The sequence below is a fragment of the Ailuropoda melanoleuca genome, chromosome 9 (genome assembly GCF_002007445.2).
Source record: "Ailuropoda melanoleuca isolate Jingjing chromosome 9, ASM200744v2, whole genome shotgun sequence".
Classification (NCBI taxonomy): domain Eukaryota; kingdom Metazoa; phylum Chordata; class Mammalia; order Carnivora; family Ursidae; genus Ailuropoda; species Ailuropoda melanoleuca.
This window is the reverse complement of record NC_048226.1, coordinates 33,074,497-33,100,115: the sequence shown is the minus strand read 5'-3', so window position 1 is coordinate 33,100,115 and position 25,619 is coordinate 33,074,497. Positions and strand designations below refer to the sequence as shown.

General features: G+C 39.2%; 1 protein-coding gene, 1 long non-coding RNA gene and 1 pseudogene across 4 annotated transcripts in view; 1 reads left to right on the top strand and 2 right to left on the bottom strand.

Annotated features, from left to right (window-relative positions):
• SDCBP (syndecan binding protein) overlaps window positions 1-2,901 on the bottom strand; it is a 36,706-nt gene extending 33,805 nt beyond the window's left edge. For 2 of the 3 annotated variants that reach the window (XM_002918335.4, XM_019798683.2), the window contains exon 1: window positions 2,753-2,901. The gene's annotated coding sequence lies outside the window, so the exon portion shown is untranslated. Of the gene's footprint in view, window positions 1-1,724; window positions 1,861-2,752 lie in introns of all 3 variants that reach the window. The other variant, XM_019798682.2, reaches the window with a different exon arrangement.
• Window positions 2,902-13,550: 10,649 nt separating this feature from the next.
• On the top strand, window positions 13,551-14,528 carry LOC105237237 (annotated as a pseudogene).
• A 2,276-nt stretch (window positions 14,529-16,804) lies between these two features.
• On the bottom strand, window positions 16,805-20,139 carry LOC117803745. The gene is made up of 3 exons (XR_004627787.1): window positions 18,998-20,139; window positions 17,865-17,946; window positions 16,805-17,271 (listed from the first exon to the last, which is right to left on the bottom strand). It is a non-coding gene; the product is annotated as an uncharacterized LOC117803745 (long non-coding RNA).
• Window positions 20,140-25,619: the final 5,480 nt, after the last annotated feature.

Below are 25,619 nucleotides of genomic sequence, written 5' to 3'. Positions count from 1 at the left end.
GTATTGCTGAATCACTATATTGTACAACCAAAACTAATAAAACACTGTATGTTGACTATATTGGAATTTTTTTTTAAGTATCAATTAACGGGGATATGGAAAAATTGGAACCCTTATGCACTGTTGATGGGAATATAAAATGGTACAGCCACTATAGAAAACAGTATGGTGGTTCCACAAAAAAAAAAAAAAAAATTAATTACGATATGATCCATCATTCCCCCTCTGGGTATACATCCAAAAGAATTAAAATCTGTGTCTAAAGAGATATTTGTACACCCATGTTCACAGCAGCAATATCCACAAAAGCTCAAATATGGAAGTAATTCAACTGTCCATCTATAAATAAATGGACAAGACCATGTGGTATACACATACAATGGAACACTATTCAGCTTTAAAATGGAAGGTACTTCTGCATCATGCTGGATGAATCTTGAAGACATTACGTTAGGTGAAATACACCAATCACAAAAAGACAAATACTGCGTGATCCCACTTATATGAGGTACTTCGTCAAAATCATAAGGTATAATGGTGGTTACCAAGGGCTGGGGGAAGGAGAAAATGGGGAGTTACTGTCTAATGGGTATAGAGTTCCCATTTTACTAGATGAAGAGTTTGTTAAGGATGGATGGTGGTAATGGTGTACAACACTGTCAATGTATATGAACTGCATCCTTAAAAATGGTTGAGATGGTAAATTTTGTTATGTGTATTTTACCACAATAAAAAAGGAAAGAGGAAGGGGGAGAATATATGTTTGTTTGTATAGGTATCAAATAACCCTGGATGGATACCTAAGAATCATAAAAACACTGGCTCCTATAGGAAGGAAATGTGGTTGGCTGGAGGACCTTTAGAAGGAAGGAGACTACACTGCACACCTTTTCTATTGCTTACATTTCGAGCCATGTTACTGCTCAAAAGGTTACTACTACCTCCTCAAAAATTAAATAAATATACAAATAATGTTGGCAGCACTTGGAAAGAAATTAATAAATGCTAATATAACTATTACTATATACAGGACATATTTTTTTTTAAAGATTTTATTTATTTATTCGACAGAGATAGAGACAGCCAGTGAGAGAGGGAACACAAGCAGGGGGAGTGGGAGAGGAAGAAGCAGGCTCATATCGGAGGAGCCTGATGTGGGGCTCGATCCCATAATGCCGGGATCACGCCCTGAGCCAAAGGCAGGCGCTTAACCGCTGTGCCACCCAGGCGCCCCATATACAGGACATATTTTAAAGTTGTTCAGAGGAATTTTTTTTTTTTTTAGAAAATCGTGGCATTTACTACCTTAAAAAGTACCTAAATCTGGCAAAAACAAGAAAAAAAAAATAGTTGAGTCATGTTTAATTTAAGGAATGGATTTACTGATGAGTACATTCAACTGCCGGCAATTTATAAATTCCTCTTCTGGTAAAGATTTTTGTATCCTTATAATGCTCAAAATAACTAAAAATTAATGTTGTCGAAGTTAAATTTGTATTATAATGGACTATTTCCTGAACATTTTAAAAGACATTCCACTTCCTTATTTTCATTCTGTGGCACAAACCACTTGATCTATACTATTTCCGTACCATTTAAAGGACAAAAATTTATAGTACTAAATTGGTAACAGAAAACATGAAAAACTTTTTTTTTTTAACCGTTTGCCCTCAACCTCAAATAGAAAAGGTAAAGATTGGAAAATCTGAATTTCAATAACTTACATATACATCGAAGATAAAGCTAACGGCCTGCAGCTGTTTTCAATGTAATTTTCTTTTTTAATCAATTGTTTTTTTTTCTTTCAAATACGCAGATGTTAAGAGTTTGGTAAGCCAAATGTACTTCTGAAGTAATGTACTACATAAAAAAAAAATCACAGTAAATGTGTATGCAGGTAATATATACAGACTAGATAACCTAGAAATTCCTTTCAAAAACGGGCACATTGGAAGACTCCATGATTAAATAATTCCACTTCAGTGAAAAGGAAAACTTTCCACATCAATATGCCTTCACTTTCCCATTATTACAAGGAAATCCTGAAATGAAAACTCTGAGTCATTACATCTCAAGGGATTTTCCTTCTGCACACACCCTTCTGGAACGTTGCTCCCTTTCCTCCAACTTCTCCAGGAATAGGCGCGCAGCGAACAAGCCCTCCCCACCCCCTTCCAGAAAGTCAAGGCTCGGCCCACTCAAAAGACAGACACCTTCTTCCTCCTTCCAAATCCAGGGCGGTCCGATTAAGCCACCCAGGAAGGTGACTGGGTACAGTCCAAGAAACGCAGAGCACCGTGAGGAGCCACAGCCAGCCGCTCGTCCTCCGCCGGTCCCGAGGGATCTCAGCCAAGAGGAACAAAAACGGCCGAGACGGACCAGAACGACGAGTCCGAGCTGAGGCGGCAGCTGACGGCGTCGCCGCGGACCGGGCCTCAGGGCTGTCCCTAACCCCGCCGACCTCCCGCTGTCCCCCCACCCCCTCGCCCCTCGGCCCCGTCCCGGGCGGGACCATGAAACCCACAGGGTCGCAGGCAGAGCGCGCTGCTGGGGCAAACTTTCGCCCTGGACCCCGCGGGGAGCCAGGAGGGGCGCGGAGACCCCTGAGGAGAGGGCGTCGCCACCGCTACCCGAAAACCGCTGAGCCCAAGACGCTCTCCGCTAGGTGACCCGTGGCTCCCTCGCCTCCGCCCCTAGTCCCCGCACCCGGGACACGGCCTGAGCGCCCCTCTCTTCCCAGACCGCTGCTCACCTAGGCCACAAGGACCCGCTCACCGCCGTTGCCGCAGCCTCCGGTAACTGGCACGGACTTCCGAAACCCGAAGAGAGAAGAGCCGCGCTCGCCCAAGGACCGCCCGCGAGGCGCGTCACGGTGCCACCCCCGCCTTCCGCCCGCGCAGGCGCGCGGCTCCCGGTCAGGTGACCCAGTCCCTATGGTAACAGGGCAGCGGGGGTGGGGGCGGGGTTACGGGGGAGAGGCGTGGGCCGCTCCTGCTAGTGCTAGGGTTGGGGAAGGTAATGCCGCCCACCCGCTGCCAGTGGTTAAGCTCCCCACCTTCTCCACCCTCCCCAGGGGTAGTCCGGAAGGGTCCGTGCCACTTGCCCTCTACTGTGTTCGTCTGTGTTTAAGGTCCTTTGGTTCCCATCACCTCCAATACAAAGAGAGTCCTGAGAACCTATCCTTTGGAGATTTCCTTGCCAGCCTTGAACTCCCACCGCTTTACTCCTACTCCTCTCGACCCTCACACTTTACCGCTCCACTCACAGGCTCAGAAACATTGCTTCCACTAATCCTTCTCAACTCCTTCCTTGTCTGTTACAATTTTTTTCTTTGGCTTTTATTACTCTTTGTCCATCTGAGCGAAAGTTCGTTGGCTGTTCAAGGTTATGTGTGGTATTGTACAAAAGTAATAACCCATATCCTAATGCAAACACTAAAAAACGGTATTTCTTGAGGGCTATGTTCAAGGTACTGTCCTAAAAACTTGATGTATATAGTCTTTAGTCCTTACACCAATCTATAGCATAGATACAACACCCCTGTTAGCACACAGAGAAATTGAGGCACTAAATTAGCCAAGTTTACCAAGTTACTATAGGTACCATAGTTACCAAATACCAACATAGAGTACTTGACAAAATAGCATTAACTTAGAAGCATTTAATTTCTAGCTAAGTTATTTAGTGCCACAACAATTTAATGTGGTAAAACTAATAAAAATCTGAACATAAAAGAGATGACAAGTAAACAAGATAATAACTCTCCCTCAGAGAGTTTATGGTCTAGCTGATAAACTAGACATTTAAAAATAATTAGACAGTGGATTGGTAAGGAAGAAATATACCTGTTTTTAATAATAAATGTGTGACATGGTTATGTAGAAAATCCCCAAAAAATTAACCAAAAAAAAAAAAAACCCTAAAACTGATAAGCAATTATAGCAAAGTTGTAAGATACAAGGTTAACATATACAAAAGCTACTTGCTTATATTTTCCAGGAATGAACAAATGGAATTTGAAATTAAAGACACAATACCACTCATATTAGCACCAAAAAAATGAAATACTTAGGTATAAATCTAACACAATGTGTACAAAATCTATATGAGGAAAACTATAAAATTTGGATGAAAGAAATCAAAGAAGATCCACATAAGTGGAAAGATATTCCATGTTCATAAGTAGGAAGATTGAATATTGTCAAGATGTCAGTTCTGGGCGCCTGGGTGACTCGGTTAGTTAAGCGACTGCCTTTGGCTCAGGTCATGATCCTGGTGTCCCGGGATGGAGTCCCGCACTGGTCTCCCTGCTCAGCGGGGAGTCTGCTTCTCCCTCTGATTCTCCACCCTCTCCTACTCTCTTTCTCTCAAATAAATAAACAAAATTTAAAAAAAAAAGATGTCAGTTCTTCCCAACTTGATAGATTTGATGTAATCTCAATTAAAATCTCAGCAAGTTATTTTTTGGACATCAACAAGCTAATCCTAAAGTCTTCATGGAAAGACAAAAGTCCCAGGAGAGCCAACCAATACTGAAGAAGAGGAACAAAGTCACAGGCAGGACAGTGCCCAATATTAAAACTTACTATAAAGCTACAGTATTCAAAAGAGTGTGGCATTGCAAAAGACTAGAAAAATAGTTCAGTGGCACAGAATACAGAGCCCAGAAATAGACTCACATGAATACATTCAATGGATCTTTGAGAAATGTGCTAATTGGATAGTCTTTTCAACAAATGGTGCTAGAACAACTGAACATTCACGTGCAAAAAAAAAAAAATCTAACCATAGACTTTATACCTTTTGCAAAACTTAATTTGAAATGTATCGTTGGGTGCGCCTGGGTGGCTCAGTCAATTAAGCATCTGCCTTCAGCTCAGGTCGTGATCCCAGGGTCCACGCATTGAGCCCCACATCGGGCTCCCTGCTCTGCTCAGCGGGAAGTCTGCTTCTTCCTCATACTCTGCTCCTCCTCTCTGCTTGTGTTCGCTCTTTCTCTCTGAACTAAATAAATACAATCTTAAAAAAGTGAAATGGATCATTGACCTAAATTTAAAACACAAAACTAAACTTCTGAGAGATAACGTTGGAGAAAATCTAGGTGACCTTGGGTTTGGTCATAAGTTTTTAGATATAACAAAAACACAATCCATGAAAGAAAAAATTTACAAGTTAAACTTCAGTAAAATTTAAAACTTTGGCTCTGTGAAAGACACTGTTTAGAAAAGGAAAAGACAAGCCACAAACTAGGAGAAAATATTTGCAAATACATATATGATAAAAGGCTTGTATTCAAAATATTCAAAGAACACTGAAACCTCAACAACAAGAAAACAACCCATTTTAAAACTAGGCAAAAGATCTGAACAGACACCTCACCAAATAAGATATACAAATGACAAGTAAGTGTATGAAAGGAGACTCAACAGCATACGACATTAGAGAAATGCAAATTAAAGCAACAAGGAGATACCAGGGCACACCTATGAGCAAGGCTAAAATCCAAAATACTGACAACACCAGATGCCAGTGAGGATATGGAGCAACCAGAATGCTTATTCATTGCCAGTGGGAATGTAAATGGTACAGCCACTTTGGAAGGTAATTTGGAAGTTGTTACACAAATCAACATAGTCTTGCCATACGAACCAGTTATCATGCTCATGAATATTTACTCGAATGGAAAACTTATGTTCACACAGAACTCTGCACATGGCGACTCCTGGGTGGCACAGCTGGCTAAGCTTCTGGCACTTGGTTTGGGCTCAGGTTGTGACCTCAGGGTTTTGAAATGGAGCCCCAAGGCAGGCTCCATACTTCATGCGGAGTTTGCTTGGAATTCTCTCTCCCTCTCTCTCTGCCTCTCCTGCCTGTGCTCTCTCTCAAGTAAATAGATAAATCTTTAAAAACAAGCAAACAAACAAAAAAAACTCTGCACATGAATATTTATAGCTGCTTTATTCATAATTGCCCCAAACTAGAAGCAAATTCCACGGGTGAATGGATAAACTATGGTACCTCCATGCTATGGATTATTATTCAGCAAGAAAAAGAAATGAGCTATCAAGTCATGCAAGGACATGGAGGAACCTTAACTACATATTGCTATGTGAAAGCACACAGTCTAAAAAGGCTACATGATGCTAACTATATGACATTATGGAAAAAGTAAAAAGTAAAATTATAGAGGCAGTAAAAAATAGTTGCCAGAGCGTGGGGAGTAAGGAGAAGGGTAAGTAGGTGAAACACAGGGTGGTGAAGCTATTTTGTCTGATATCATAATGGTAGACAATGACATTACTTTTGTCAAAAGCCAGAGAACAGTATGTGGTGTGTGTATATACTTTTAGTCTTTGTCCCTAGGTCCTGGATCAGAGCTTCGGAAACCCTTTGAGTTTCAGGAGTGATAGGTGTGTCCTTGTTATGCTAATGAAGCGGCTAAGAGGGAAGAAGCCCTAGATAGCTTCATGACCAAGGCTGGTTGTCCGGAAGACCAAGCATTGGATTCGAGGTGGAGCATCTGGATGGCTCAGGCGTTAAGTGTCTGGCTTCAGTTCAGGTCATGATCACAGGATCCCGGGATTGAGTCCCGCATCAAGCACTGTGCTTAGCCAGGAGCCTGCTACTCTCCCTGTTTGAGCCCTCTCTCCCAAGCCTTCTCTGTCAAATGAATAAAAATCTTAAAAAAAAAAAAAAAAAAAAAACCAAAACCACATTTGATTAGAGAGTTGGTACTTTCAGCCTCGGTTTCCTACCTTTAAGGAGGAGAGGGCATTGGAGACTGAGTTCATGCACAGGTTCTCGGGTAGAAGAAACAGGTCCTGTGCTCATGACTGAGAAACAGAATGGATTGGACTTCTCAACAGAAATGCCTGAAACCAGTAGACAATGGAGCAATGCCTTCAAAATTATAAGGGAAAGTGATTTCTAACCTAGAGGTCTACGCTGAGGCAGTTGAGATCATTCGAGTGTGATACATGAAGACATTTTTATAAATACTACAAAGAATCATAAAGTTTATTTCTCATGCTCTTTTTGTCAGAAAGTAAATGACAACGTAAATGTGCATTTGCTGCACAAAAATAAGAATATAAGAAGGAAAAGGAAAGGGGGATGAGGAGGTTCCCACAACATAGAGGCTTCAGCCTCAGCAAGGTGAACATTGTTGAAGGATGGTGTTGAAGGGAGATCCTTGAATGACAGCTATGCAAGAGGCCCAGAAAGGAGCAAACCCATTTGAAACTGGATGATAGAGGGCTCTAGGGGGAATGTCCCCAAGAAAAGTAACATATTTGAACATAGCAGGAGATTCCCATTTCTCGGAGAGGGCAGATGAATTAATAGGACATTAGAGTACAAAACAGGTGGGGGGGAAATGAGGCAAATTGACCAAGAAAAGAAATGTAATCATATCACTTTACATGACTCATCTTTGACTAATATTTATGTAAACATAATAAGATTAATATATTATTTATTAGTTTAGACCCAAACCGTGATCACAGGTTAGCTATAAATGCTAATGCAGTTATTTCCTTTGGACTTTGGTCTGGTACAAAAACCGATCCACAAATGTGAATATACTCTAACAGTTTTCCAAGCTAGGGTCTGTATGCCTAACCGAAGATATTACTGAATACTAAAATCTCTTTCTATTCAATGCTATGCCTAAAGTACAATATTCTTATTTTAAAACAGTGTCTCTTGGATCTCTTCTTGGTTTGTAATGTTGCTTATGGGTAGGAGTAAATATAAGAATGATTACATTTTTATTCAATTTTCAGAACTGAGAACTTTGTCTTTTTAAGGTCCTTGAAACACTAAAAATGAATAGTACTACCATGATTAGCATTGTTGCTATTCCTAAAGATGAAATTTTACCGTAAAGAACAAAAATAGTCGATCACTTATGGGTCACTTGCTCAACTGAATTATGCAACTTCCTCTTCCTTTTTGAAATCCCAGCCACATGACAAACCAGACTGCCCTAAACTCTTTATAATGTTTGCTTCCATTCCGGAACGCATTTCCTTCCTCAGGGTTTTACATCAACAAGATTATGAACAATGTTTCATTGAACAGTGAAACCACCACTTAAAACACTCCTCAGCTGACTTTCCTGGAATAAATTTGTTTATGTACATTCTAGAGAATCTCACTTAAAAGAATATCTTCCTGAAAAACAAATATATAAACTATATATTGTCGAATCAGTCACTTTTTAAATGCACAAGGAGTGCTCCCTATTGAAAAAGAACATGGAAGGGGCGCCTGGGTGGCTCAGTCATTAAGCGCCTGCCTTCGGCTCAGGGCGTGATCCTGGAGTCCTGGGATGGAGCCCCATATCGGGCTCCTCTGCTATGAGCCTGCTTCTTCCTCTCCCACTCCCCTGCTTGTGTTCCCTCTCTCACTGGTTGTCTCTCTCTCTGTCAAATAAATAATTAAAATCTTAAAAGAGAAAAAGAACACAGGAATAAATGTAAAGACACTTGTGAAAAATGAGTCATTATTTCTTAATAAATATTACTTCTTAAGTTTGGATTTAGTATAACTGGTTATTTTATGATAGAACATTCATGTGTAAATATGAATAGTTTCTGTTGTTAAATTAGCATTTTCCCAGGTATTCACAATTTTTACAAAGCTACTTTTTTTTTAAGCTTTAATTTTAATTCCAGGTAGTTACCATACAGTGTTATATTAGCCTTAGGTGAACAATATAGTGATTCGACGCTTCCATACATCACGCTGTTTTCATCTCGATAAGGGCACTTCTTCAACCCATCTCCTATTTCAACCATCCCCCCAACCATCAGTTTGTTCTGTATAATTAAGTCTGTTTCTTGATTTGTCTCGCTCTCTCTCCTTTGTTTATTTGCTTTCTTTTGTTTCTTAAATTCCACATATGTTTTAAAGCATGTTATTTATCTTTCTCTGACCGACTTATTTCACTAAGCATTATACTCTAGCTCCATTCATGTCATTGCCAGTGGCAAGATTTCATTCTTTTTTATGGCTGAATAATATTCTATTATATGTATACACCAAATCTTCTTTATCCATTCATCAGTCGAGAGACACTTGGGCTTCTTCCATATCTTAGCTATTGTATATAATGCTACTATAAACATAGGGGTGCATGTATCCCTTTGAATTAGTGTTCTTGTACTCTTTTACTAACTGTTTTAAAATTTCTTCATCATAGATTATTTCACCATAGTGAAGTGGTCATTAGTACTAAAAATTCTATCATGGTCATGAGCCACACCTTTCACAGGTAATAAAAATATGGTTGGATGACATACCAATAAGTTAAACATAACTTGTAAATATAGTTAAATTAACTTAAAGTATGGTATGTGACTCTCCTTTCAAAGATGTGTGTTGAATTCTGCTTCCCTAAAAAACTTAAATTTTACTGCATTTAGAAAGTCCTCCCCTCCACAAAATAGAAATATTTTAGGGGGCTGCTGAAAAATTTGCAAGCCAAACTGAGTGAAATATGACTTAGAAAAGAAAGCATTTCAATTGTCAATTGGGTCATTTGCTTTATTTCAAGGTTCTATTTTCTATATTCTTTCACTGACCATAATGAATAATTCTTATAAGGAGCAAAATTTAAATATATTTTAATGCACTTCATACATAATTCTTACACAGAAAATATAAAGAAATGATCAGTAATACACAAGAATTTACAATAGCCCATTTGAAATAGCCATGTTGATAAAAGGGAGGACCTAGCTCTTTTTCTACATCAGTGACCACAACAATCATTAAAGGAACACTATAATATTTTGAGTCCACCTATATTTGAGTTAATTTTTAATACTATCTGGAATAGTTAAGAGCATTTGGGTTCTATTAAGAAAGCAAAATCATTGAAGTCTCTAAATGCATCCACATTCCACAGAAGATGTTCCACATTGACATTTGGGTTACCCTGGGCCCCATCATTTATTAGCTGGGTGTTCCTCTACCACACAGGACAGCATATTAAACATTGTATTTGCTTTTAACTGTGGAATTCTATCAGGGATTCCTCCCTAAATTGTGAAAGCACACACCCTTAAAAAGGATGCCACATGCTTTGTTCCAGGTTCCACGCGGCCAAAAGTGTTCCAGATGTTCAGAATCAACCATATTAGTTGCATTTACATGACCAGGAAAATGCATAATTTCTGAACTGTATTCATAAGGAAAATTACTATAGTTTCAAACATTTAGTCTCTTGTGTGTGGATAATGAGGCAATTGTATTAATTTGACCTTTGGATGGCACTCTCATCCTTCAGCTCTTGCCAGAGTCCTTACCATGTAATTTCTCATGTAATCAGAACTGGTCTTGTCTTTGCTTTTCTTCCTGGTTGTTTCCTCTGTGTAATCATTACTTCATCTTATAGAAACTTCCTGAGGGCTGGGGCAATGCTTGAAATGGTCTTTGATGCCTGGCACAATGCCTGAGGAACTGAAATTTTTCTATAATTCTAAAATTACTGTATTTTTCTGGTCCTAGGATCCACATTGGTTTTCACATTTTAACAACTCAAAACTTAAGAGTTCTGTAATAATCACTGTCAATAGAATATTTCAGCTGCCAGGCCAAAGAGTAAGTTGAGACATTTTTTCTCGCCTCCTCATGTAGCCATGCCCAACAGGTACTTTGTCACCTGTTTGCATTATTTGCATTCTTACCACTCCACCTGTTAAATTTTTAACATAAGTCTGGATTCCTTTTTGTCGCTGTAAATGCCTTCAAAATGGTTACACAGTGAAGTAGCTAAAAACCACAAGAGAAGCTATAGATTTCCCATGCAATTGAAGACAACTTGGGGCACCTGGGTGGCTCAGTTGTTTGAGGGTCTTCCGCTCAGGTCATGATCTCGAAGTCATGGGATCCAGCCCCAAGACCAAGTCTGCACTGAGCATGGAGTCTACTTAAGATTCTCTCTCTCCTTCCCCCTCTGTTCCTCCCCCAACCCTTGAGTGTGCTTGTGTGTTCTCACACTCTCTCTCAAAAATAAAATAAATAAATAAAAGCAACAAAGGCCAGAAAGAGGATATGTCACCTACTGCATATTTTAGTTATTTAATTATTTTTTCCTCATGATAAGTGTACCCTTTAATCCCAATCAATTATTTCACCTATCCCCCCACCCACCTCCCCTCTGGTAACCATCAGTTTGTTCTCTATAGTTGAGAGTCTGTTTCTTGGTTTCTCTTTCTCTCTTTTTTTTCCTTTGTTCTTTTGTTTTGTTTCTTAAATTCTACATATGAGTGAAATCATATGGTATTTGTCTTTTCCAGTCTGACTTATTTTACTTAGCATTATACTCTCTAGCTCTATCCATGTTATTGCAAATGTCAAGATTTTATTTTTTATAATATTTATAAATATTTGTAAAATTCCATTCTATACACACACACACACCCATATATATATATATATTTGCCACATCTTCATTCATTCATCAATTGATGGACACTTGGGCTACTTCCAAAGTTTGGCTATTGTAAATAATGCTGCAATAAACATAGGGGTACATGTATCCCTTTGAGTTCATGTTTTTGTATTTTTGGGTAAATACCCAGTAGTGCAATTACTGGATCATAGGGTAGTTCTATTTTTAATTTTTTGAGGAAACTCCATAATGTTTTCCAGAGTGGCTGCACCAGTTTCCATTCCCACCAACAGTGCATGAGAGTTCCTTTTTCTTCACATCCTTACCAACACTTGTTTCTTGAGTTTTTGATTTTAGCCATTCTGATAGGTGTGAAGTGATATCTCATTGTGGTTTTGATTTGCATTTCCCTGATGATGAGTGATGTTGAACATCTTTCATGTGTCTGTTGGCCATCTAAAAGTCTTCTTTGGAGAAATGTTTGTTCATGTCTTCTGCCCATTTTAAAATTGGACTGTTTGTTTTTTGGATTTGAGTTGTATAAGTTCTTTATGTATTTTGGATACTAACCCTTTATTGGATAAGTCATTTGCAAATACCATCTTCCATTCAGTAGGTTGCCTTTCAGTTTTGTTGATTGTTTCTTTCACTGTGCAGAAACTTTTTATTTTGTTGTGGTCCCAAATAGTTTATTTTTGCTTTCATTTCCCTTGCCACAGGAGATATATTTAGAAAAATGTTGCTATGGCCGATGTCAGAGCCATTACTTCCTGTGCTATCTTCTAGGATTTCTTCTAGGAACCATACTTTCAGGTCTCACATTTAAATTTTTAATCCATTTTAAGTTTATTTTTGTGTATAGTGAAAGAAAGTGGTCCTGTTTCATTCTTTTGCATATAGCTGTCCAGTTTTCCTAACACCATATGTTGAAGAGACTTTTTTCCCATTGTTTACTCATTCCTCCTTTGTGGAAATTCATTGACCATATAATCGTGGGTTTATTTCTGGGTTTCCTATTCTCTTCTATTGGTCTATATGTCTATTTTTATGCCAGTGTCATATTGTTTTAATTACTACCACTTTGTATTATAACTTGGAGACTGGAACTGTAATGCCTCCAGCTCTGTGTTTGTTTGTTTGTTTTTTTCCTCTAAGATTGTTTTGGCTATTTGGGGTCTTTTGTGGTTCCATATAAATTTTAGGATTTTTCTAGTTCTGTGAAAAATGCTGGTGGTATTTTGATAGCGATTGCATTAAATGTGTATATTGCTTTGGGTAGTATAGCTATTTTAACAATATTTGTTCTTCCAATCCATGAGCATGGAATGTCTTTCCATTTCTTTGCATTGTCTTGAATTTCTTTCAAGATGTGTTTTATAGTTTTCAGAATACAGGTGTTTTACCTCTTTGGTTAAGTTTATTCTTCGATATTTTATTGTATTTGGTGTAATTGTAAATGGGATTGTTTTCTTACTTTCACTTTCTGCTGCTTTATTATTAGAGCACAGGAATGGAACAGATTTCTGTACAATAACTGAGACTTTACTGAATTAATTTATCAATTCTAGTAGCTTTTTGGTGGAGATTTTGGGCTTTATATACACAGTATCATGTCATCTGCAATAGTGAGAATTTTACTTCTTCCTTATCAATTTGAAAGCCTTTTATTTCTTTATGTGTTGTAATAGCTATGGCTAGGACCTCCAGTACTATTTTGAATAAAAGTGGTGATAGTGCCAAGACTGAAACAATCCTGTTTATAAGAGGCCTTCAATTTTGCACTCCTCTTTCCTGTGTTCGGTACAAATATGGTATTTGAGAAGAGTCAGTTTCACCCTTCAGCCAATTTATTCTCCAAAGAGACTTCTGTTCCAAGAGTATTGTCTGTGTTCCATTTCTGGGTGAATGTAAATCCATAGTTACAGACCTTATATTTGGTCTCTATGTTGCCTGATGCTTTTCCTGTATCAGCATATGCATGACCAGAAGTGGAAAACTCCACACCACTACAAGATGTGGTTCTCAAATCTATTTTGACCGTGCCAAATCCATATCCTTTATTGAAGACTTCCTTGGTGGCCTTTCCTAGGTCACAGTAAGTTGGTGTGTTACACATATCTCTGAGCAGAGGGCCTGCCCCACCAGGGCAATGCTGAAGGTCTTCTTCAGTAATGTTGGTATAAATCTTTCTGGACCAACCATCTATGGCTGGGCTGTGTTAGCCTTTGAAGGTTGGCTTGCTGGCTATCAGATGAGTTTTGACACAGTCACATCCAAACTGTCACAGAATAATTTTGGCCTGGTTTACAAGGCTGCAGACTTCCAGCTGCACACTCATGTGAATGATGGCACTGAATTTGGAGGGTCTATCTAACAGAAGGTTAACGAGAAGATTAAAACATCAATAAAACTTGCTGGGATGGCCGGCAGTAACAATACCCCTCTTGGCATTGCAGGTAAATATAAGTTGTATTGTAGAACTTCTCTATCTGCTGAAATAAATAATGCCAGCCTGATTGGACTGGGTTATACTCAGACCCTTTGACCAGGCATCAAACCAACCCTATCAGCTTTAGCGGACAGAATGAACTTCAAAGCAGGAGGTCACAAGGTTAGGTTGGGATTTGAACTAGAACTTTAAAGTGGTTTTGAGTAAAGCATCTGATTTGTCCCTAGAGGTAAAGAGAACCCACCATGTTTTGGCCTTAAAATTCTGTGAAATTTCAAAAGTATAAACTTTTTATTCTTCCAAAGAATTGTATTCCACCCCACACTGACTCTAGAAATTGTGAGTCCATCCTAAGGGAGGGACTTGAAGGCATGCCTGGAAGTTGTCATGTTTGTGCCACATTTCCGCTGAGTTCCGAAGTGTTATTTTAAATGTGTTCCACAGCGACAATGTAGTGTCACGTTACAAAGGAAATGACCAGATCCTCCAGTTTGTATATCATGTCCTGTGTGTTCCACACCACTTTTTCATGACCTTTTAATATATTGGTCTCCGTGTTGTAGTGGAATCTTTGGGTTTGCATCAGAGTAAAATAAAATAAACCCATCACATTTGGAACATTAAAAAAAAAAAGTGGTGAGAGTGGACATCCTTGTCTTGTTCCTGACCTTAGGGGGACAGCTCTCAGTTTTTCACTATTGAGTATGATGTTGGCTGTCGGTTTTTCATATAAGGCCTTTATTATGTTGAGGTGTTCCCTCTAGACCTACTTTGCAGAGGGTTTTTATCCTGAATGGATGTTGTACTTTATTGAATGCTTTTTCTGCATCTACTGAAATGATCATATGGTTTTTATTCTTTCTCTTGTTGATGTGATGTATCATGTCAACTGATTTGCAAATATCGAACAACCTTGCATCACAGGTATAGATCCCAGTTGATTGTGGTGTACGATTTTTTAAATGTATTGTTGGACCCAGCTTGCTCATATTTTGTTCAGAATTTTTACATCCTTATTCATGAGAGATATTGGCCTATAGTTCTCCCTTTTTTGTGGTATCTTTATTTGTTTTTGGTATCCAGGTGATACTAGCCTCAGAGAATGAATTTGGAAGTTTTCCTTTTCTATTTTTTGGAATAGTTTGAGAAGAGTAGGTATTCACTTGTGTGTATTTTAAGAGGTTGTTTCCCTAGGAAGGCCCACCCTTTTCAAGGGAGGCCTACATCACAATAAACTTAGTATCTGTGGAAGAGGCATATAAGATAAACAAGGAATCTTTCAGGAGCAAGATCTGGGCCTGGCCTAGGAAATTGGGAGAAGTAGGCTAGGTATACTATTGCTATTTAAAGCCAAAGGTCTGGATAAGGATACTCAGAAAGAGCGAGTAGGTGATCAGAATTTTACGTCTCTGGGAGAAGTGCAGAGATGGCGCTTCCTGACCAGAGTTTTGGGAGGTAGAGAATCCCTCTGAGCTATGCCACAGGCACAAAAGCATGAAGCATTCCATGTGTTTAGGACAAATAAATCTCCTAATAAAAGTACAGGGTTGTTCCTGGAACTCTTGAAATACAACAGGATGGCATCCGTTTTTTTATTCTTCAGTCCTCATGGCCAGTGTAGGATGTGTGGTCCACACTATATAATGGGAAATACAAGTACTGTCCTATCTCTTGTTTCTCAAATCAAGTTAGGACTGGCTTTCTCTGGCCTTATAGCTAATTCTTCCCAGTGTCCCCAGTAGAGCTGCAAGATACCTTTAAATGTTAGTTTTCCATATGCTCAAGCATATCCCTTCATTTGCATTTCCAAGAACCCCATCTGAGCTATTTGTCTTCTGTCAGTTCCAGGAAGGTTTTCTGGGGACCTTCCATCACTATTGCCCTACACCGCACCCCACTGCTCTCCTGCCTTGAGCCCCTGACTCCTACATCCCTCCATTCATGCTCTCATTCTGGAAAAGCATAACCCCTTGCAGCCTTCTGAGAAAAGGAGCATGAACGGTAAAAGGCTTCAGACTTGGCATTTTCCAAGACTTTTTTTCTAGATGTTACAAGCAGATGAAATTATAAAAGGCAGCAGGTTGGAAAGCCAACTGTGACTGAAGAATTGGTGGTAAGATGTGAAAGAGGAATATTGTATCAGTTATAGTTTGCTCTAGAGCTATTCTCACTGTTTTCCTAGTACAGCTAGTTTTTTTTTTAAGTAAAATCATATATGCATTCATTTAAGGCTTTACATTCTACAAAAGCATGTGCTAAAAAAAAGGTCATATGGGATAATAGGGTTAGGGAAGACCACACTGTCTAACTTTATAACAGGAGCACTAACAAAAACAATAAACATCTATTTTTTTTGAAGATTTTATTCATCTATTAAGAGAAAGAGAGAGAGAGAGCCTGCTCCTGTAAGTGTGGGGAGAGGCAAAGGGAGAGGGAGAGAGAGAATCTCAAGCAGATTCTGCTCTGAGGACAGAGCCCTGTGTGGGGCTCAATCTCACAACCCTGAGACCATGACCTGAGCCGAAACTGAGAGCCAGATGCCTAATCAACTTGGCCACCCAGGTGCCCCTATTTTTTTTTTTTTTTTAGTGGCTCTGTTGGTCTCCACTAGCAATTTGCCCTGTGTAGCCTTTGAATCTGGGGAGTTGCATTTCCTTCCTTGAAACATAGGGGCATTTGCTTCCAAGAGACCAGATTTATCAAAATTAAAAATCCGATTCAGGAGGATTCATCATTTTTTTAAAATACAGAGCCTAGGTGGCTCAGTCAGTTAAGCGGCTGCCTTCAGCTCAGGTCATGATCTCAGGGTCCTGGGATCAAGCCCCTCATTGGGCTTCCTGCTCAGCAGGGGTCTGCTTCTCCCTCTCCCTCTGCCTCTGCCCACCACTCATGCTTGCTTACTTGCTCTCTTTCAAATAAATAAATAGTCTTTAAAAAATATTTAAAATACAGAAGGAAATATCGTTGCAACTTCCTTATCTGTCTTCACAGCTTCAGCAAATAGCTTAATGTAGGGAAATATGCAGCAGTTGTTGAAACCAGTAATCTAGCCCTTGCTTTCTCTAAAGGAAAGTACCTCTGTAGGATTTCTTTCTTAAGGCATTCCTACGTTGTTGCTAATGCATGCTCTTTAATTGTGGAGGAAGTTTGCTCCTGATTTCTTGGAAATCACATGCTGGGAAAAATTGTTTACAAACCAAAGTGACTTCAACATTATTACACTGATATTTCCCTGCTTACCAATTGTCTGTGAGCTCATTTGTGTCACCAAAACACATGTGATAGCAGAATAGATTGGATGTTTTGTTCTTTGAAAGACTTGAGGGACTACACCACCCCTAGAATCTTAACACTAGTTTGTTTTGTTTTGTCTTTTCCCCATTTCCTCAATCTTCTCTCCATGTTTCTTTTCTTCTGTTCTCTACAAGCAAGGAAAAATATGCTTGATTTAGTTGGGATTGTGTTCAGCTGCATACAGAAATCTAAAATAAAGTGACTTAAACCATATGGACATTAATTTTTCTCACATAAAAATAATCCAGAAGAAAATGATGCAAAGTTCCTGCTCTGCTCTGGCCATCACATTTACATTCCAAAAAACAGGAAAGAGGAAGAGCAGATGGGCTAAAGGGCACAGGCCTTTTGTGGAACCTTCTTAGATGCCTCAGAGCATAGTTACATTATTATTCACTGGCCACATCTAATTGCAAAGGGTCTAAGAAAGATCATCTTACAGCCAAGCATACTTCCCAGGGTTCTGTTATTAAAGGAGAAGGGAGAAGGGATATCGTAAGGCAATCAGCATTCTTTGCCACAGCATTACTTCAAAATAATTCATCTGTATTAAGCATTTTCAATATGCCAGACACCGTGTCACTTGATTTCTATCATGAAAGATACATGACAGTATGATGGACAGAGTTAGTCATAAGGATTCATGGTAAGTCAGAAAACAAGGATCCAAGCCCAATCATGGAAGAGTGCCTTACCAAAGAGTACACAACCCAAACTTACATTTGTTTAACTTTTCTCTTTGTAATTGCCACTTGCTTCACAGTCAGCCCGGGACAGAAAAATCACCTTGAAGCAGATTTTTCTTATGGGGTGGGGGGGAAGAAGAGGTTAAGCAATTCAGAAATTTTTTGGAGGAAAGAAAGCTGTATTTTTTTGTTGTTTGTTGTTAAGATTTACTCTTGAGAGAGAAAGAGAGAGAGTGAGCATGACTACACAGGGCTGGATCCCAGGACCCCAAGATCATGACCTGAGCTGAAGTCAAGAGTCAGACTCTTAAGCGACTGAGCCACCCAGGTGCCCCAAGGAAGCTCTATTCTAATTCTTGTTCCCTAAGATTTGAAGTTGTGGGCATCTTCCAGAATCAACCAAGCTAGGTATGGGGAATGGGGACCCTGAAATAGAGTTACTGTGAAGGTGAGGATGAGCCAGCTCTGACACTGAAGCAGAGACGGAAATGAAGGGATGGCACGTTTGGGTCTTGGGAGGTTGGGCCCAGGGACTGAATCTGACCCAGCATCCAGAGGTCACCTGGAGCTACACAGCTGTCAGAGCAGGTTGCTTCTACACTTAAGCATTGGGGTGCAGAACTGTCAGGACTGAATCTGGAGATTTCCTTCTGCTATGGACTCACAGCCAGGAGTTCCTGGGGGAGTAGCCAGAACAGAGAACCTAGCCAGTAGGACCATGCCTTCTACTCAGCTCTCAGGAGGGTTCATCGGGGCAGAGGGCCTTTCTTTTGCTTGCTTCTTCCTCCTCACATCCCTGAACAAGATTTTACCTTTCACCAGCCCCAGTGATATTTCTGGGCTGTTTTACCGTTACAGAAGCCAGCATGGCCTGATAGCTTTGTTCCACGAAAGTGCGAACCTCCGTGGATTCCCATTTGTGAGGTAACTGGCATGTCCATTCTCTTGCCTCCAGGACAGGGGAGAAGAAAAAGGTTTCTCTGAAGAGCTTTGGCTGGTTTGGCTGGGACCAACCTACACTGAAGATAGCACAGGGAATAGGGAGCCCCCCCCCCAAATCACTATTGCTGGGGAAAGATGCCACCTGAGAGCTTCCTATTGCTGCTGTAACAAAGTAGAAACAAAATATAGCAAACTTAGTGCCTAAAGACAGCACAAATATCTTACCTTACAGTTCTGGAGGTCAGAAGTCCGAAACGGGTTTTACGGGCTCAACTCAAGGTGTTGACAGAATTGTGTCCCTTCCGGAGGCGCTCATGGAGAATTCATTTCTTTGCTTTTTTGAAGCTGCCTACAGCAGCTGCCTGCTTGGCTCATGTCACTTCCTCCATCTTCAAAGTTCATCTCTACAAACTTAGCTTCTGTGACCACATTTGCTTTTGTGACTGTAACCCTTTCCCCTCTCTCATGATTACATTGGGCCCCCCTTGTCACTACTGTACAGGATATTCTTCCCAACTTCATGTGATCCTTAATCACAGCTGCAAAGTCCCTTTTGCCATGTAAGTGAACACTTCTGCAAGCTCTGGGCTTGAGTACAAGGACACCCTGAGAAGGTCATCACTCTGTCTACTATACCACCCTTGCACATACGGCTTCTGTGAAAACAAGAGACTTCTTAGGTTCTCTGCTTTGGACACAGCTCGCCAGAGCCATATCTGACTCAATAGTCAGGCCACTCTGCCGCTGTGAGCACAGCGAGGCAGGTCCTAGCTACACAAACTCTTCTCCTGGGACACTCAGAAACACCTAAGTAATGGGTAGAGGTGCTGAGCTGGCTTCTTCCCTCACCAGAAAATACTACTGAAGAAAATTGTAGCCCAAAAGACATGCAGAAGAGTTTTGGTTTGAAGACACGGGCATTTCACAGCAACTCCAAGCTCAAATAAGTAAATGCAAGAAGCAAGAAAGTCATTGGGATAGTTGGCAGAATTATCCATGGTAGCAGGATACAGAGCAGGTACACTCACTCTCCTTCTTCCCACGTGGACAAAGGGCAGTTGTGGTCACCTCTCAGTAGAATACCGAGCATGTAAACTGGAGCAGATAAGCCAGACTTTGCTTCAGGTAAGTGATTCCAGGAAAAACTGAAGAGCCCTCATAGATAAGCAAGGTAAGGGCATAGCCACACATTCTTCCTGAAAGAATTGTTTGAGGATAGATAAATTCTAGTAAATTAAACAATGACTCTAAAAATGAGGGATAGGAGGGGAGGGGAGTGGAGGGATGGGGTAACTGGGTGATGAACATTAAGGAGGGCATGTGATGTAATGAGCACTGGGTATTATATAAGACTGATGAATCAAGGACCTGTACCTCTGAAACCAATAATACATTATATGTTAATTAAAATAATGGGGGGGAAAAAAGCCTCTCTGAGAGGCACCCAGCTGGTTCAGTCTGTAGAGCACATGACTCTTGATCTTGGGGTCGTGAGTTCAAGGCCCACATTGGGCCTACAGCTTACTTAAAATAAATAAATAAACAAATAAAAAAAAGAATAACACTGCTATGCACATTTAAGTACTAAAATAAAATAAATAAACTAAAAATGAAGGATATATATATGTGGGATGTGAAAAACAGTGGTAATACCAGCAAAACATATAAAGTCTGATTATTGATGTATAATGTGAAAAGAGCCAAAGCTTTAAAACAACAAACTGGAACTTATTAAAATTATCTCCACATAGAAGATTCTGGGACATTAGAAGGAGGGAAGACAAATCATGTTCGGTTTTTCTTATGTTTGAGAATATAAAAAAACACTGAATATCTTTAGATATTACTAGAAGAATACAATTAAATACATGTATTAAAAATATAAGTACAATTAATATTAAAATTATATATATATTTTATATATATATAAGTATATATATTAGGTGTTAGGAAGACATGTAATATGTATCTATATCTATTAATAGACAGATATAGCTATCTGTCTATATATATGCCACAAAAGACAATCAAAATTAAGTATACGGAGAAAAAAAGCCTCAGTCCAACAAAGGTAGGAAGAGGATAAGGAATAAGAAAGAGTGATAATTGGCAAATAAAAAGTAGGATAGGAAGATATGAGAAAGAAAAATAAACATGAAATAGTTTTATCCTATGAAAAGGTAGAAGCTTTCAAGGGCACCTGGCTGGCTCAGTCAGTAGAATGTGTGACCTTTGATCTCAGGGTTGTGAGTGTGAGCCATTGGGCATGGTGCCTACCTAAAAAAAAAANAAAAAAAAAAAAAAAAAAAAGCAGAAGCTGTTATACTGTGGGGGATAAAAACAAATTCTAACTTTTTGATATTAAAAAATCATACATTAAAAAGTGACCAGAAAGAATGGGAAAGATAAACAAGGCAAACACTAATATAAAAAAGATAAATGTAGCAATATAAAAATAAAAATATCTAGACTATATGGCAAAAATCTTTATTAGTGAGAAAATCATGAATTGCTAATGTACCTATCAATACACCATCAAATATATAGCAAGCAAAATTTGACAGAATGACAAGGAGAAAATGAGAAATCCCCAACCAGAGTAGGAAAGTTAATTATAACTCGGAAATAAAAATATCAAAATGCGAATGGTAAAAATTGAAAATTTTTAATGGAATTAACAGTCCTTATTAATAAAAGGATAGCAAGCCCTACACTTAATATGTGAAAATAAACACTTATTTGTGAAATCCACATCAAATACTTACCAGATCGATGATTCATTAGGTCACACTGAAACATTTTAGAGTTCCCAAATCAGAATTCACATAAGACCACGTTCTCAACCATAATGCAAAAAATGTGGAAACGCACAACAAAATAATAAAAAATCAAAACAAAATGTAATACTTCCATTTGGAAGTTCATAATCACCCTTTTAAATTACTCTTGGGCAAGGTTGCCTGGGTGGTTCAGTGGGTTAAGTGTCTGACTCTTGATTTCAGCTCAGGCCATGATCCTAGGGTCACGAGATTGAGCCTCACTTCAGGCCCCATGATGAGTATAGAGTCTGCTTGAGATTCTCTCTCTCCCTCTCCCTTTCCCTGTGCCTTTCCCACTGCTTGTGCTCACTCTCTCTCTCAATAAATAAATAAATAAATAAATAAATAAATAAATAAATAAAATCTATAAATTATTCTGGGGCAAAGAAAAAATAGAAACAAGGGTTCTAAATTAGCTATCTTTGGGTATTATTTTTCCTATATCGATTAAATGTTAAAAATGAAACATATATCAATATTGACAGTTACTAACCATTTTTAACAAAATTGATAGACTTGATTTTAATCATGTACTATTTGGATTAGAATCAAATGTTACTTGTTTGCTTAGTCTTTATAAATTCTTATTTACATAAACTGGGAAACGATTTGATAGCAATCTACTGAACAAACCAGAGTAAGGATTCACAACTTTATTAATGTAACAAAAGATTTAGGTGAAAAGGAATATTAACTTTGTGCAAATGAACTATCTAGGAACTAAGCCACGAAGTGGAGAGCTAATGATCAAGTAAGCTGACAAAAGGATATGTAGTAAATACGATATAACCCAAGCTCCAACAGTCTTTGAAGTTGATCCTGTAATTTTATTCTCCTTTTCCAGTACATTTGCCCTATCCTGTTGCTCTTGATGATAGCAGCTACTCTTCAGAGCTGGAGTTCCTGGCACATATAGTAGCTAAAACAAGTGACTTTTCCTTCTATTGGTAAGCGGCATGACTTACAACTATCTGATAAACCCTTGTATTCGGGCAAGACTGAATATGTACCATCGTCCTCTTGCAGAATGGTGTCTATTCAGAGAACCAGCCAAGCAACTTATTTAATGATTAAAAATGCCCAGTAATGTGTTTGGGAGGTATCCGTGGGAAAAGGCTGAGCTCTATGGGAGCAAACCAAACTATAGAGAAGTGATCAAGCTCTTCTTTCAAGTAATTGATGACAGTAATCAATGTATTGAAACAAATAATGATAACAATTGGTGTCTACACCAGACTTTAAAACAATGCCCGGAATACTGCTGAGTGAATGGAGTGAGAAAGTATACCAGAATACACCCAACAATATGTGAGTGTAGGTTAAATATTTCTATCTACATTGTCTATCTACAATATTCTATCTACAACGTATTTTTATCTACAAAATTCTATCTACGAAATATTTCTATCTACAATATTCACTAGGTGCTCATTGATACTACTTCAAGTGATAGAATCTGTAAACTTTATATTTGTGTGACGTAAGAGGAATACCAGGTGGAGAGATTTCACTCCGACGGTTAAAAGCTCTGTGGACTAGAGAAACATGCAGACTGGAATAAGAAAGCATAGAAAACCATGAACTCTGATCTGGCTGTAGGACAGATGCAGGACAGGAGAGGGGCTGGGATCCAGGTAGAGCAGAGGGAGGAGATATGGGCGGGGCCAGTGGGGGTGGGGTAGGGACTGTGGGAATTTGGGGGTAAGGCTGCAGCTCTGCACAGCTCACAATGCGTGTGTTGGAGCCCTCAATATTTAGCTATCCTTAGGGGTTATCTGACGTAACACTTGGGCCCAACCAGAAGACATCGTGTACCAGGTATGGACAACCAGTGACATGATGGAACATGTTCAGATAAATTGGGAAGTAACCTTTAACAGTGAGTCATGATATGCTAAATATGTATGTCATACAGGAAGCAGACTTGATAAAAGCAAGATAATTAATAAGAGATAAAAATTATGTCTCAGTTCTTGGGTATGATATCAGCGTCCCATGGTATGCAAAAATGTAGTTTCTGCCCAGAAGTTTCACATCCACAGAAGCACCAGTTTGCTATTTTTCTTCCAGCCAGATGTCAATCTTTAACTTATCCCAGTGATTCACATCTTCCCTCTCAACCGTGCTAATCCTACAGGAGATTTCACTGGATCGGTTTGGGAACCCTGGTTTCTGTCCCTGCCGCTTATGAAAAAGATTTGCCTTTGCTCTTAGCCTAAGGGACAATGGGCGCCATATCATACCACTACTCCTTGGGACAATATGAGGCAGTTCTTGCATTGGTTCAAGGGACAATGAATGTGGGTTTAGTGAAAGCAACTGATGTCATGATGGATACCGCTTTGAAGATCAGAGCCTGTGAGGCTATGGAAAGTATCTCCTCATTAGCTCAAGGAAAATCAAGTACCTCAAGAGGAGAATTTGATGTTTGGATTAAAATTTATGATAGCCTGAAATAACCTCATTGGGTCCACTAGGTTAAAACTTAGATTATCTTTTATCAGTGTAAAGCCAAAATAAATGTGTTATCTAATGCTGTATAAAAAGTAAATGCAATATAAAGAGGCTATAAAGGTATTCATTAAACACACCTAACAATAGGGTAAACATATTGTCTAATCAGGAACCAGTTTAGAACTCATAATGGATGATGCCTAAGCAGCTGGGTGAAGCCACTCATACGTGACAGCCCCACATCTGTAGGCTATTATTTCCTGGTTTGATCTTGCAGCTGAGTCAGACAGCAGCTATCTTAACTTTGTCTTGGATAATGGCCAGATACAAGGATTTATCATGCTCTAAATAGGCACCCATTGATTTCCAATCAATAAGTACGGAAAGATATGCCACAAGACAATGCTCTCTACCTTGCACAAATGAAAGAAATTCCATCTTCCCCTAACCATTTTGATTTTCTATTCTTACTTTGCTTTCCCCTGAACATTTCCTCTCCTTTCACTTTAAAAAAAATATTTTATGCATTTATTTGAGAGAGAGAGAGTGCAAGAGCAGGGGGAGGAAGAAGCAAACTCCCTGCTAAGTAGGGAGCCCCATGCAGATCATGATCTGAGCCAAAGGCAGACGCTTAACCCACTGAGCCACCCAGGTGCCCCTCCTTTCACTCTTTTAACAAATGTTGCCTGCCTTTTTTGTGCCAACACTCTTCCAGACATTTGGAATATAGTAGTAATTAAAGCAGACAAAAATCACTGCCCAAAATATTAAAACTTTTGGAAGCAAATATAAAGGATATGTTCTCTATATGTATAGTCATAAATACATAATTTTATGATGTTGGGATAGGATAGATCCATTTAATCAAGATGCAAATAGCACAACATATTTTTTAAAAGACTCAAAAATTGACCACATTAAAATAAAAGTCATATATATTTATATATTCTATTTATTCTGTTTCTTTAGAGAACCCTAATTCAGATGTTACAGGATTTCTTTTCCTTTGGTGCCTGCAGTTCTTGATCACGCCACTCTGGAGAATGAAGAGGTAGACCAGACGAAGAGTGGTGGGCAGCGAAGCAAGGTTTGAGCGATAGCAAAATGATAGTACAAAGCTCTCGAAGAGGGAGGGGACAAGAGAGGGTTGCCACCACTGGAATTTCTAAGTCTAGGTGTTGTTATGGGCTTGTTGGTGGGCTGTTTTAATCTGATAAATTTTTGTCTATCTAATCAGGTTTTTGTCATCTATTACATGGGAAAGAGTGTGTGTGGTGGGGGTCTCTCCTTCCAGGGTGGTATAAAATCCTTTTAAGGGTGGTTTCCTCTTAGAGCAGGGGGGCCCCTTGTCCCTACCTGCCTTCTTCCAACTATCCTTCATCGCAGACGGACCACAGTTTGTTTATTCATTCACTCATTAAAGGACATCTTGGTTGTTTCCAATTTTTGACAATTATGAATAAAGCTGCTATAAACATTTGTGTCTAGGTTTCTGTGTGTATGTAAGTTTTTAGCTTATTTGGGAAAACACCTGGGAGCATGATTATTGGATTGTACAGTAGTTTATATTTTGT